This window comes from Lupinus angustifolius, chromosome LG11 (genome assembly GCF_001865875.1).
Source record: "Lupinus angustifolius cultivar Tanjil chromosome LG11, LupAngTanjil_v1.0, whole genome shotgun sequence".
Classification (NCBI taxonomy): domain Eukaryota; kingdom Viridiplantae; phylum Streptophyta; class Magnoliopsida; order Fabales; family Fabaceae; genus Lupinus; species Lupinus angustifolius.
In genome coordinates this window covers 30051552-30066692 of record NC_032019.1, presented here as the reverse complement: position 1 = coordinate 30066692, position 15141 = coordinate 30051552, and the positions used below count along the sequence as shown (strand labels likewise).

General features: G+C 34.4%; 1 long non-coding RNA gene across 1 annotated transcript; it reads left to right on the top strand.

The window, feature by feature from the left end:
* Positions 415-14645, top strand: LOC109360192. Its single transcript, XR_002109136.1, has 3 exons — positions 415-741; positions 11378-11389; positions 14635-14645. It is a non-coding gene; the product is annotated as an uncharacterized LOC109360192 (long non-coding RNA).

Genomic DNA, 15141 nt, shown 5'->3' with positions numbered 1-15141 from the left:
AGTGAGGCGGCGATTAAACATCAAGGTGAGGAGATGATGAGCCGACAGTAGAGGAACTCAACAAGATATGTTTCTCCCGGTCTTATCGAAAACAATGTTTTATGTTCTCTCTCACTTATACTGTGTTGTATTCATTTAGTCCTCATTTAGGTTTTATGTGTCCATTTATTCCTTCAATTTATTTCCTTCTATATGACATGTATATGTTTTAATGTGTTTCCTTTAGTTGTTTATAATCAACATAATAAAATGTTTTCCAATTTAATGATAACTATGTTGGAATTTGGAAAGAAAGAAATGAAGATAGAGCTTTGTTCCCAAACACCCTATGACAATTATTTCCGTTGAATGCGCTAGTTTACCAATCATTTCCCTTTTTTGTTTCAATTATTCAATTAGTTTACCCATTTTTGGTTTACCTACTTTTATGCATATGTATGTGTATCTGTACTTTATGAATGGTTGAGTTCATCTTTAATGCCAATAATTGTAATATAATAGTCTTGTTTTTTGTTAGCCATATAGCATAATTTATAGATTAAATACAACATTTTGACATTGCCATCAACAATAGCATATTGTAGCTTAGAGTGATCAACATTTCGACATTGCAATATAAGCTATTTAATTGGTTCCAGGTTGTTGGTGATCGTAAAGGAGCAGCATTTGGTGGCGTAGTTGAAGCACCTCTTATAGCATCCAACAAGAGAAAATATCACGTCACCTTTTATCCATTTTACTGTATGTTTAATATGGTTCTTATAGCACCTCTTAAGTAATAATGTTACTTTGTTATTTGTTTTCATAAACACCATGATCACCTCTAATTTGAACATTAATTCTATCATTAATCAAACTAGGCACTAATCTATAAATAGTAGGAATCATACCAAATGTGTGGAATTCCATGACTTAAGTGGAATTCCATGACTTAGCATACAGAACTGCACATACAGTATGGTGTATATATACTCAATATAATATAACACACTTATTTTTAAATCAATTATTATGTTAAAAGCTCACATCTGGCTTTATTTTACTTTTATGCCTTCTATATATGTACTTTTATGCCTTCTATATATGTACTTTTATGCTTGTTCTATACGTGTTGTACTGCATATTGTGTATGTACTTTTAATTGAAAGCCTTTTTTTGTTACCAAAATCTACTTTTTATATTGTAACTTTGTAGTATGTTTACCATACAAGTCTCTGGACAAGATCAATTTCCTAATATCTATAATATGCATGAATCAAACTCAGTTTCAATAAATGTACGTAGATGTTCCCCTCATTCAAGATGAAACTTATTATTCAAGTCTAAATAATACTGAATAAGATCGACCATAACAAACATCATCTTTTTGGAATCATTTTGTGTGGCATATGGTAGATGGAAAGTGGAAAGCAACTTGCAATTATTATGGCAAACGATTTTTGGGAGATCCAAGTGAAGGAACAAAACACTTGCACAATCACTTTAAAAGTTGTCTACATCGATCAACTTCATATATAAAGCAAACATTTCTCATAACTGCAAAAAAAAGGATACTGAATCAGTATGTTGGTTCTTATGCATTAAACCAAGAGGCTGCAAGACACACATTTGCCAAGAATTAGACGGTACTGAATACCATTACTTTGATATCAAAGAATTAGAGTCGGTTTGCAATTACAACTGATATGTGAACCACTAGTAACTGAAATAAAGGATATATGGTTGTCACTGCACACTTTTTTGATGATTTATGAGTTCTACAAAGTCGACTTGTGAGGTATTAATGCTAAACTTTTTTAACATTTTCACAATGTTTATTATTTTTGTACTCTTTCGATGACATTGTTATTTTAATTTTCGTTAAATGGTAGGTTCGTATATGTGTCTACTCCTCATATTAGTGAAGTTCTTAGTGATTACTTCTAAGAATGTCTATTGGATTGGAACCTAGATAGGAAGTTGTATACTCTGACCGTTGATAATTGCACCACAAATTACCAAATTATTGAATTCATGTTGTGTAAATTTCGCCTAAATCGTTTATTTTGGGTGGACAGTTGTTTCACATGTGTTGTTGTGCTCATATAATGAATTTGATTGTGAAGGATGTGCTCTATATTATCTCTAGTGAAATAAAGATGGTTAGAGAGTGTTAGCTTTTGGACGACAACACCAAAAAGATAGGAGAAATTTGAGGAGACATGTGAACAATTAAACCTTCGATATTATAAAAAGTTAAAATTTGAATGCAAAATAGGTGAAACTCTACAATGTTGCACTAATATATAGAGATATCTTTCAAAGATTGTGACTAAGAGAATCAATATAAAACATTGCCGAGTGAAGATGATAAAGAGATGATCAATGAAATGTTTCAAAGGTTGAAGTTATATTATGATGCGACATTAGCGTTTTCAGGTGATTTATATCCAACTGCCAATTTCCTTTTCCCAAACATTTGTGCAATTGGAATTATTTGGTTGGCTTCAATCTATTAATATTGTTATTCAACAAATAGTTGAAGCAATGTATGTTAAATTTGTAAAAGTATTGGGGCGACATATGTGTTATGATGTCTATTGGTGTTATTTTATATCCTATATACAAACTATATTTTTTAGAGTTTTTTTATCCTATAATTTATGGACATAAACATGGTTCTGAAATGAGGAAGGTGAAAAATATTTGTGAAGACTTAGTAAAAGAGTATGATATTAAAATGAAGGGTAAGAATAGTATTTTTCCATGTTAAAGTCAAAGTCAAACTCTAAATTTAATAGATGTGGAGCTGATGGAGTACATGTTGATTGAAGGGAAAAGAAGCAAAGTTTTGTTTCTGAACAAAATATTATTATAGCATACCGTAGGTCAAAACTAGACATATACTTAGAGGAATGAGTATTTTCCAATCAAGATTGAGAGTTTGACATCTTAGCTTGGTGGAAGGTAAATGAAGTGAAATATCCAACCTTGCAAGGAATTGCAAGAGATCTATTGGCAATTCCTATCTCCACCATTGCTTCAAAATCTTCATTTATTATTGTAGGCCGAACTTTTACTCCTCATCGTAGTATATTGTGTTCAGATATTGTAGAGACATTAATGTGTCTCTAGGATTGGCTAAGCAGTGACATGAAAGGTAATAATGTTTATTACTTTTGATTACATATTTTTATACATTCGTTATATAAATCTTGAATGAAGTTATTATATTTTTGTAGGCTCTTCAAATTCAAAAGTCGACATCATTGGGTGTGGTACAATATTAGAAGATTTTGATGTTAGTAACCTTGTTAAGTTCTGATTTGAAATTACTTAGATTAATAATGTTTCTTGCTTAGATTTTAATTTGATTTCATTTTCTAGGAATCCAACTAGTCAAGGTAGTGCTGCAGATAAGACGTGTAGCCACATTGTAGGCCAATGTAGTTCATAATAACTTGTGGCTTGCAACAAAAGTCTAGGTTGTGAAGTTTGAGATGACAACTTTGTGCAGATGGGTAGCAAAGATGAGCCATGTGTTTGTAATGTTGTTGGTAGAACGTCTCTTCACGTTATCTGATCTTTTTGGTTCAAACCCCAAGGGATTTTTAAAGATTATCTCCGTTATTCGAATTTTGAGACTGACCATCTCCCTCGTTAGGTCATGAGGTGTATTTTTATAGTTGGGTGGAACAATATAGAAGTATAGATTACTATAGATAACAATATTTGTGCATTAAGTTTAGCATATAAGTACATAGTTTTTGTAGTAGTTAACCACTCTTAGTTATTGTTTACTAAGGTATTAATAAACTAATATTAATCCTTCTAGACTTATAAGAAATAGATAAATCCGTAATTGGTTCAAGTAATAATACTTATTTTCCTTCAAATATGTCATGAGTTTATGTACAAAGAAAATCACACAATACTATGTATATTCCTGCGGTCTCAAGGAGGATGGCCTTCAAATGAGATAAGAATTTATTGTTCCCAAAGACTTCTCCAAGTCCATCTCTTCACAGGAGGATACCTATATCTTAAAAGTTTAACAAATATACAATTAAGTTGTTATTATATTGTCGTCATTCTTGTGTTTCTCATTGGTCTGGTAAAAATTAAAATGAAGTCTACTAGCTAGTAAGTGGTATTGGTACAAGAACGTGCACACGGTTCATTTAAGTATATGATTTGTCAACTTATCGAAGGAAAAAAAATATGGTTTGTTCCTTTTTATGGTATTATTACAAGAGAATAATGTATCTCCTCATATCAGGAGATAACTTATCTCCTCTAGCTAGTAAAAATGTGACATGTGTGCTATTTTGTTTATTTTTAAAAATATTTTTATAGAAAATAATGAAATATGATACATGTCATGATTTCACTGGCAGGAGGAGATAACTTATCTCATTATACTAGGAGATACTTCATTCCCTTATTAAAATATATTTTTTAAAGCAAACCAGATACTCGGGACACACTTATATGATATGGCAAAACACTAAAAATCAACTGAAATAAACCTAAATGTAATTGTGTTAGATGGTCTCACTCATATAGTGTTAGCCTTGAGTGGGAATTTTTATTCTTTTAAGATAGAGCTAATATAGCTAACATGGCCTAGTTTTCTACAAGGATGGATTTTATGGGGTACCTTATTAAGTTACGTTGCTACATATTCTTTGAATACTTATTAAATTTTTAGTATTTTAGGACTGTCACCATTACCACATCATCTCACTACAAATTCTTCATTACCCATAAGGAAATGACTAAGTAGGATCACTTAATAATAATAGATAACATGGGAATCAAGTCCCAACAATTATGCCATAACAAAAGCATATAATATCTACAAAAAGTCAAAGCTATTGGTGCAACAAACCAGCAGAGATTCTCTAGGCTAATCTCAATCACTCTCACTCAAATCATTGCCTACAATCTCTCCTAGTTTATAGGATTCAGTTACAAATTCAATCATCATCTTATACTCTATTTATTCTGATGTATAAGATAAATAAAAGTATGCAATATAGAAACATTACATGGTATCAAGAGCTTCCATAGCTTAATAGTAATTTTTTTTCTCGTTGATCCTACACACCTGCTCTCTCAAATGAGCTCCTCCACCTCAGAAACCAACCATATTCCACTCAACACTCCTTCCAACTCCATGGACAAACTAATTGCACTCATGTTGGCTCTCAATTGTCCATCAAACTAGATGGTGACAATTATCCTGCATGGCATCTTCAATTCCTGTCACTTTTAACAGGATATGATCTCCTCGGTTACATTGATGGTAGCATGCCTTGTCCAGAAAAACAATTGGATCTGCACACCATCACTATCAACCCTGCATTCACCCTTTGGATTCGTCAAGATCAATTGATCTTGCATGCTATTGTTTCCTCTGTGGCTGCAACTGTCATTACTCACCTTGGTACTGTCAAAACTTCCAAACAAGCTTGGGACATCCTTAAAACCATGTATGCAAGTTGATATCGTGTCCACATCATGGCTCTCAAACAACGCATCACCACTTTCAGCAAAGGTACGCAATCCATGGCTACTTACCTTCAAGGAATTAAAGCAATTGTATATGAATTGTCCATAATTGATCATCCCCTTGACAACACTGATCTAGTGATTCACACACTATAAGGAAATCTATGTTGCTCTCTACAGTAGGGAGACACCTATCAGCTATGCTAAACTCCATGAAATGCTCATGGACTTTGAATGAATCCTACAATGTGACATCAACACTAATTCTAACACCATGGTAGCAACAACAAACGCATTCCTACGCAATCGAGTCCAACCACGATATAGATTCCATCCACGTGAACAAACAGTAGCCCCTACTACACATCCTAAACTGGTCTGTCAATACGGTGAGAGACCTGCTCACAATACTAAGAAATGCTACAAAATTCATGGCTATCCTAGGAAGTCTGGACTAAGACCTTCAATGAACATGGCACACCATCAGCCCATTACGCAAAACTCAAGTTGGGTTCTAGATACTGGAGCATCTCATCATGTAACACAGGATCTGCAACAGATGACATTGGCCAACACTTACTCAGGGCAAGACCAAGTCATGATTGGTGATGGCACAAGTTTGAAAATATCTCACATTGTAAAAACATACATACCTACCAACACTAAACCACTCTACCTAAATAATGTTTTATGTGTTCCTAATATTCAATCCAATTTGTTATCAGTTTCCAGACTATGTCTCACTAACAATTGTTCTGTTGAATTCTTTTCTGATTCTTTCATTGTCAAGGATTTGAAGTCAGGTCTGCCTCTGATGTAAGGACCTCTTAGACAAGATCTTTATCACATTCCATCAATCATCGGAAAACCTTCTCCTCAAGCTCTCACAACTAGTCTTCAATCCAGTCCAACATGGCATCACAAACTTGCTCCTCCTTCCTCCAAAATAACCAAACACCTCATACACTCTCATCACATTCCAATAAAACTTCCATCTTCACATGATTGCAGTCCATGTCACTGTGCTAAGAGTCACAAGTTATCCTTATCTAATCATCACCTCAAAAGCAATAAACCTTTGGAGCTCATTTACTCTGATGTTTGGGGCCCAACCCCTATTAGATCTTTAGATGGCTTTTCTTATTATTTGATATTTTTTATCATTATTCAAAATATGTATGGCTTTATATAATGAAAAATAAATTAGATGTCTTCCATATTTTTATTCAATTCAAGGCAATTGTTGAAAAGTTCTTTGAGTTACCAATTGTTACTCTATTTTCTGATAATGGAGGAGAATTTGTCAAATTAAAAAAAATTCTAGCCACTCATGGCATCACTCACTTAACTTCTCCTCCTCATACACCTGAAGTAAATAGTACATCAAAAAGAAGGCACGTGCACATTGTGAAAACAGGTAGGGCATTACTGTACTATGCGAAATAACCAGCAAAATTCTAGTTATATGCTTTTCAAACAGCTACACACTTAATCAATATAATGCCAACTCCAACCGTAGGTATGCAATCACCCTTTAAAATCATATTTCATAAGGAACCTGATTACAACAGATTGCACTCTTTTGGCTACTTATGCTTCCCATGGACCAGACCTTATACTCAGAACAAATTCCAAAAAAGATCATTACCCTGCATCTTCCTTGGCTACTCTAACTCTCAACATGCTTACCTCTGTCTTCAACCCTTATCCAATCATGTCTATATATCTAGACATGTGAAATTCATTGAAAACTTCTACCCATATCCTACTTTCCACAACCACACTACCTCATCCACTCCTCCTACTCCAGATACTACTCTTCACACACTGATTCCAGCCACAATTACACAACCCTTAGCCAACTCCTCCCCTAGGCAACCCTTTGTCCCTACACCGTCACCAATAGATAATGTAGTAGCCTCTAACCCTTCACCACCACCACACTCCTCAGAACCACTATTACTCTCTAACTCTCCCTCTCCATCCCATACATCCCTACCCAACCACCCTACTAGAAATCACCCCATGATCACTAGGGCTCAAAACAATATGTTCAAACCTAAGAGGATACTGACTGCAACCAAACACACCCTTCCTGAAAATCTTGAACCATCCACTATAATTCAGGCTCTCAAAATACCTCAGAAGAATTTGATGCCCTCTTAAAGAATGGTACATGGTCTCTAGTCCCAAGGGATGTCACTCACAATATAGTTGGCTATAAATGGCTATTCAGAATATAAAAAGAACCCTGATCGTAGCATCTCCACGTATAAGGCTAGACTGGTTGCCAAAGGATTCACTCAAACACCGGAAATTGGCTTCAAAGAAACATTCTCACCAGTAGTCAAGCCTCAAACAATCAAGGTAGTTCTAACAATTGCACTCAGTCGTGATTGGTCCATGCATCAACTTGATGTTAACAATGCATTCCTACAAGGAATTTTAGCTGAGGATGTCTACATGCAGCAGCCACCAGGTTTTGTCCACAATGAGTTCCCTACTCATATTTGAAAACTAAATAAACTGATCTATGGATTAAGGCAAGCACCTCGTGCTTGGCATGACTCTCTCAAAAACTTTGTGCTCCACTCTGGCTTCCACATAAGTCTCAGTGATAGTTCCTTATTCACCTACAACAAGAATGGAGTGCAAGCCTTCCTTCTAGTATATGTTTATGACCTCTTACTAACTGGTAACAATGTTGTATTTCTCAAACAATTTATGACTAAGTTGTCTTCCACTTTCTCCCTTAAATATCTTGGATTTCCTCATTACTTCCTCGGCATTGAACTTATTCCTTCAAAGAAAGGTCTCCTCCTCACTCAACATGGCTATATCCGAGATATTCTAGCCAAGTTCAACATGTCTAGAGCCAAGCCTACAAGCACTCCTCTATGCACCTCCACTCCTCTCAAGTTGCAGGATGGTTCTGCTGCTACAGATACCAAGACATTTCGTAGCATTATAGGAGCCATGCAATACTTAACTCTCACAATACCTGATTTGTGCTTTGCCATCAACAAATTATCTCAATTCATGCATCAACCAACCTAAACTCATCTCCAACCTAAACTCATCTCAAGCTCACACTCAACTTTGGCTTGACACTTAAGAAATCAACATCTCTATCTCTACATGCTTACAGTGATGCGGATTGGGGAGGCAATCTTGATTATAGGACCTCATCCTTTGCATTTGTTATCTATGTAGGTGGCAATCCAGTTTCATGGTTGTCCAAGAGACAAAGAACAGCGACACACTCCTCTACAGAGGCTGAATATCGCTCCATTGCCACTACAGCTGCAGAATTCATGTGGTTAATGAACCTACTAAGTGAACTTGGCACTCAAATTACAACACCTACATTGTTCTGTGAAAACATTGGTGCCACCGATCTCTGCTCCAATCCAGTATTTCACTCACGCATGAAGCACATTGCACTTGACTACCACTATGTTAGACAACTTGTTCAAATGGGTAAAATTCAAGTCTCACATATATCAACCAAGGACCAGCATGCTGACATTCTCACCAAACCTCTATCCAGAGCTCAATTTTTGTCTCTCTGTTCCAAGCTTGCAGTCACCGATGGTGACCCAATCATGAGGGGGTGCAATAGATAACATGGGAATCAAGTCCCAACAGTTATTCCATAACAGAAGGATATAATATCTGCACAAAGTCAAAGTTGTTGGTGCAACAAATCAGCAGAGATTCTCTAGCAAAGATAAAGAGTAAGAAATAATATGTTTTTCTATTTGTTATTCTGAATAGTTAATTACAATAGGAGCATGTGCTCTTTACTTATAGCAAACCAGAAAGCAAACTAGTAATGAATCTGGTCATAAAGATGGACCAGATACATTCAAGGAATAAAAGAGGGCTAGATACATTTTAATCAAAACAGTTACAAATCAATTAAACTGAACTACTCTAATATTCCCCCCTAAATTTGGTGCTACGGTGATCTTTGTTGAGCAGTATATAGATCAGTGATATGAAGCTTGTCCCGAAGAAGAGTAAAACGAGAGGTAGAGAGAGGCTTGGTTAGAATATCCGCAACTTGATGATCACATGAAACATGCTCAACAAGTAACTATTTGTTGATTACTCTTTCTCTGACCCAAAAGAGATCAAGTTCAATATGTTTGGTCCTTGAGTGCAAGACTGGATTTTTGGAAAGTAAAGCAGTGCTCATATTATCATAGTAAACAACTCGAACAGACCTCTTAAGGACAACTGGATCAGACCTTATACTCAGAACAAATTCCAAAAAAGATCATTACCCTGCATCTTCCTTGGCTACTCTAACTCTCAACATGCTTACCTCTGTCTTCAACCCTTATCCAATCATGTCTATATATCTAGACATGTGAAATTCATTGAAAACTTCTACCCATATCCTACTTTCCACAACCACACTACCTCATCCACTCCTCCTACTCTAGATACTACTCTTCATACACTGATTCCAGCCACAATTACACAACCCTTATCCAACTCCTCCCCTAGGCAACCCTTTGTCCCTACACCGTCACCAATAGATAATGTAGTAGCCTCTAACCCTTCACCACCACCACACTCCTCAGAACCACTATTACTCTCTAACTCTCCCTCTCCATCCCATACATCCCTACCCAACCACCCTACTAGAAATCACCCCATGATCACTAGGGCTCAGAACAATATATTCAAACCTAAGAGGATACTGACTACAACCAAACACACCCTTCCTGAAAAATATTGAACCATCCACTATAATTCAGGCTCTCAAAATACCTCAGAAGAATTTGATGCCCTCTTAAAGAATGGTACATGGTCTCTAGTCCCAAGGGATGTCACTCACAATATAGTTGGCTATAAATGGCTATTCAGAATATAAAATGAACTCTGATCGTAGCATTTCCAGGTATAAGGCTAGACTGGTTGCCAAAGGATTCACTCAAACACCTGGAATTGACTTCAAAGAAACATTATCACCAGTAGTCAAGCCTCAAACAATCAAGGTAGTTCTAACAATTGCACTCAGTCGTGATTGGTCCATGCATCAACTTGATGTTAACAATGCATTCCTACAAGGAATTTTAGCTGAGGATGTCTACATGCAGCAGCTACCAGGTTTTGTCCACAATGAGTTCCCTACTCATATTTGAAAACTAAAGAAACTGATCTATGGGTTAAGGCAAGCACCTCGTGCTTGGCATGACTCTCTCAAAAACTTTGTGCTCCACTCTGGCTTCCACATAAGTCTCAGTGATAGTTCCTTATTCACCTACAACAAGAATGGAGTGCAAGCCTTCCTTCTAGTATATGTTTATGACCTCTTACTAACTGGTAACAATGTTGTATTTCTCAAACAATTTATGACTAAGTTGTCTTCCACTTTCTCCCTTAAATATCTTGGATTTCCTCATTACTTCCTCGGCATTGAACTTATTCCTTCAAAGAAAGGTCTCCTCCTCACTCAACATGGCTATATCCGAGATATTCTAGCCAAGTTCAACATGTCTAGAGCCAAGCCTACAAGCACTCCTCTATGCACCTCCACTCCTCTCAAGTTGCAGGATGGTTCTGCTGCTACAGATACCAAGACATTTCGTAGCATTATAGGAGCCATGCAATACTTAACTCTCACAATACCTGATTTGTGCTTTGCCATCAACAAATTATCTCAATTCATGCATCAACCAACCTAAACTCATCTCCAACCTAAACTCATCTCAAGCTCACACTCAACTTTGGCTTGACACTTAAGAAATCAACATCTCTATCTCTACATGCTTACAGTGATGCGGATTGGGGAGGCAATCTTGATTATAGGACCTCATCCTTTGCATTTGTTATCTATGTAGGTGGCAATCCAGTTTCATGGTTGTCCAAGAGACAAAGAACAGTGACACACTCCTCTACAGAGGCTGAATATCGCTCCATTGCCACTACAGCTGCAGAACTCATGTGGTTAATGAACCTACTAAGTGAACTTGGCACTCAAATTACAACACCTACATTGTTCTGTGAAAACATTGGTGCCACCGATCTCTGCTCCAATCCAGTATTTCACTCACGCATGAAGCACATTGCACTTGACTACCACTATGTTAGACAACTTGTTCAAATGGGTAAAATTCAAGTCTCACATATATCAACCAAGGACCAGCATGCTGACATTCTCACCAAACCTCTATCCAGAGCTCAATTTTTGTCTCTCTGTTCCAAGCTTGCAGTCACCGATGGTGACCCAATCATGAGGGGGTGCAATAGATAACATGGGAATCAAGTCCCAACAGTTATTCCATAACAGAAGGATATAATATCTGCACAAAGTCAAAGTTGTTGGTGCAACAAATCAGCAGAGATTCTCTAGCAAAGATAAAGAGTAAGAAATAATATGTTTTTCTATTTGTTATTCTGAATAGTTAATTACAATAGGAGCATGTGCTCTTTACTTATAGCAAACCAGAAAGCAAACTAGTAATGAATCTGGTCATAAAGATGGACCAGATACATTCAAGGAATAAAAGAGGGCTAGATACATTTTAATCAAAACAGTTACAAATCAATTAAACTGAACTACTCTAATATTCCCCCCCAAATTTGGAGCTACGGTGATCTTTGTTGAGCGGTATATAGATCAGTGATGTGAAGCTTGTCCCGAAGAAGAGTAAAACGAGAGGTAGAGAGAGGCTTGGTTAGAATATCTGCAACTTGATGCTCAGATGAAACATGCTCAACAAGTAACTATTTGTTGATTACTCTTTCTCTGACTCAAAAGAGATCAAGTTCAATATGTTTGGTCCTTGAGTGCAAGACTGGATTTTTGGAAAGTAAAGCAGTGCTCATATTATCATAGTAAACAACTGGAACAGACCTCTTAAATTATAACTCTTACTCGAATCATTGCCTACAATCTCTCCTAGTTTATAGGATTCAGTTACAAATTCAATCATCATCTTGTACTCTATTTATTCTGGTGTATAATGTAAATTTAAGTATGCAATATAGAAACATTACAAATAATAGTTAGTTTGAATGGGAGAAATACATATAAACATTTTAAATCAGCTTAGTTCATATTTTCCTATTTATGAATGCATAACCCAAATCAAATAATTTCAACAAGTTTTGATTGGTTTGGTTGTCATCGGTTTGCAATTTAAAAGAGTTGGTTGAGTTAGGTGTACAATTTGTCCCAAATCATGTCTTAACTCGCGCCAATAAAAACATGTTATGTCAATTAAAATTTTTAAATTCATTATGATTGTTATTTTTGTTTCACTATTATTGCACGTGACATAATTTGAAACAAGAAAATATTTTCGTCTATATGATTTTAACTCCTCAACATGTTAGGCAAAGCACCCATTAGACAAGCGTACAAATTATGACCTTCTCAAACCCAACAACCAACTCAACAAATTTAAGATTGTTTGGATTACAATGGTGAGATCATCTAATTAGTGTATACATGTGTGTCATGCTTATCTTAACAATGGTCATCAATAGACACACTATAAGGCACACTTGGTGTTGAACCGACTTGCATAAAGGGAAAAAATCCAAGATTCTCTCGAAAAAATGAATGATGTACAATTTAATTCCAATTTTCTTAAAAATATGTAAAAATAGACTGAAATCTAGTTTAAGAGCAAAATCATACTTCACCATGTAAAAGTAAAAAAATCAAATGAAAGTGTCTTGTGCAATGCAAAAGTCAAAGTCATTTTTACCTATCCTTTTCATTTCAAAATTCTAAATCACACATCTTGCAATATTAGTAAGTATTTCTTTTCATACTACAAATGTATCTCCCCGCTAAGAAACTAATCTATTTTGGGATGTATAGTTATCTTTTTCAATAAGTCTTATTCATAGGAATTGAACTTTTTACCTTTTAATTTTTATGAGTATTTAGTATAGTCTTATATTATTAGAATTTGTAAATGTTTTGAATATTAAATGACTATGCTACACCCAACCAAAATTTGAGTCACACAATATTTAAAGAAAAAAAATCAAATCATCCAAAGTTTACCGGACGTTTTTGAATTTGTCTTTATCATATAAAATGTCATTGTTACTTGTTAGTTTGATACACGTTACAAATCTTTTATTGTGTGTTAATTTGATAAGGAAAAGAGTAACCTTATCCTATATCTAGTTGGTTGATTTAAAGCAATTAGAACTTGGCAATTTGAATGAAAAGGTCTTACATGTTACAATCTTATTTTTTGTGTCAATTTGATAAGAAATAGTAACCTTATATATCCTATACATATCTAGTCGGTTGATTAGAAGCAACTAGCAATTGAAATTGACTTGGCAACTTGAATGAAGATGAACTGTCACAGCTTTCTGTCCCTTTCCCAAATTATTACTTTTAGTTTGTTTGGGAGATGGTTCAAAAATATTTCATTCTTATTTAGTTATTTTTTTTAAAAACAACAATTTGTAAATCGTCCTTAAATACTATTCAACTTTAACCCATGTTAACACGGTTTCTAGCTTCGTGCATAATATATTTTAAATTCTCATTGTGCATATTTGAGACAATGTTGTTGATTATATGCTATTTTATTAAGTTGAATTGAGACTCAGCAAAATAATTGGGAACTTGATCAATGTTGATTTTTTTTTTTTTTGCTGAAAGGAGAAAAAAGAAAAAGCAATAAGAAAATCAAAAGTACTTTTCTCGTTGTATTAGCTGAGTCTTAGATATTCTTCACTGGCTCACATTGCTGTATTCAAATTTAAGTTCAACCAAACCTTAAATCGGTTAAATAAAAGTATTCTTTTCAAAAATTCATAAATTCTATTTTCTGAAAGGTATTTTTGATTGATTTTAAAACAACAAATAAGATAATATGAGATTTCAAAAAAAAATTACAAAACAACCACACATACTTCTTACATTTTATATAATTATTATACCCTGTACTTGTACAATCATTTTAACTTCACAAATTTACTTTAACTTATGTTGATTTTTTGTATTTATTTCATTTTGACAGATTATCTTTAGAAAAAATAATTCATCCAACCAAACTGTAAGTAATTTTGACAGATTATCTTTATAAAGAATGTGTTCGTAATTCATCAAAAATATCATTTATAAAGAATCGTTGGATCATTCATTTCAAGGATAAATGCTTGTTGTTGGTTCAATCATTAAAATCTGTCAGCTATGAGAATAACACGTCTTATATATTCTACTTGATTTTTTTAATTCATAATATTACTTTACTTATCCTCACATACATCTTTATTAGCCATCCATGTGCCAATGTTGTGAGCTTTTTAATATTCACATTAAAAATTTACATACAAATACAATTAGAATATTATTATTTTAATTTAATTACTTCTTTTGAAAAGTTAATAATAATTAAAAATAAATTGTAGATCATGCACTAACATTGTTAGCATTTAAATTTATTTCTCTTAGTAATATTTCACTAATTGTATGTGAATATTACTAACTATTAAAAGTCAAAATTTAACGATGATTCATGAAGTAAAAATTTATATACAATCAATATATCATCTATAATATATTTGTTTTAATTTTTTAAGAGTTGATATTGATAAATATGAATAATAAATTGTGCAATAACAATATACAAAACTCATATACCATAAATATATAAT